At 29.6% G+C, this 700-nt stretch overlaps 2 protein-coding genes across 2 annotated transcripts in view; one reads left to right on the top strand and one right to left on the bottom strand.

Moving 5' to 3' along the window:
* LOC119581855 (histone-lysine N-methyltransferase EZH2-like) overlaps positions 1 to 700 on the top strand; it is a gene marked incomplete at its 5' end in the record, with an annotated part of 82272 nt that overhangs the window by 4726 nt on the left and 76846 nt on the right.
* LOC119581854 (polycomb protein Asx-like) overlaps positions 1 to 700 on the bottom strand; it is a gene marked incomplete in the record, with an annotated part of 73367 nt that overhangs the window by 64430 nt on the left and 8237 nt on the right.

Genomic DNA, 700 nt, shown 5'->3' with positions numbered 1-700 from the left:
AGAGAAAGGCAATAGATTAAGAGAGAGCAAGAAAGGTATGGGTGTGAAAAGATATACAATATACAGGAAGGTTAAAGAAATTTGACTAGGTGAGAGGGGGCCATGATAATTTCTGGTCTTTCCTGAGTTGTATGTTAGGTACAAATTTTGGTAACTACTTGATAAAGGGAAATGTATCCCAAAAACAGCAACTTTTTAGGAAATGATTATTTTATGCATATATGTTATACAGTGTGTAAACATGCAGAAGATTAATTGTTTGTACTGCTTTTGACTTTGAGCAGTGCATCATGTGTTGTGGATTTTTTCTTGTGCTTTCAAATTTAGAGTAATTAAGAATCTTCAGATGAAATGTTATTGATAATTCTGAGTTTCAAGTGCAGTAACATATTGACTATTGGTTTCTAAAGATTACTCTACTAAAATAAAAATGATAATGGTTTTATCAGTTTTAATATGTATTCATGTGCTTGTTTTTCTAATACTTTTTCAAACCAGAATTATCAAATGTTATGATATGGAAGGACATATGAATAGAGAATGATTGTATATGAAAGTTACTGGATGTGACTTGTACTGTAATGTAATATTTTTTTGGTAATGAATTAGCCAGTTTAAAATATGTATATATCTAAAACAAATAAGCATTTATGACATACATTTTTGTGTACAAAGTTGCTTAAGTAGGGCTATTACTGGT

This window comes from Penaeus monodon, chromosome 15 (assembly GCF_015228065.2).
Source record: "Penaeus monodon isolate SGIC_2016 chromosome 15, NSTDA_Pmon_1, whole genome shotgun sequence".
Lineage (NCBI taxonomy): Eukaryota > Metazoa > Arthropoda > Malacostraca > Decapoda > Penaeidae > Penaeus > Penaeus monodon.
This window is presented reverse-complemented; position numbering and strand designations above follow the sequence as displayed.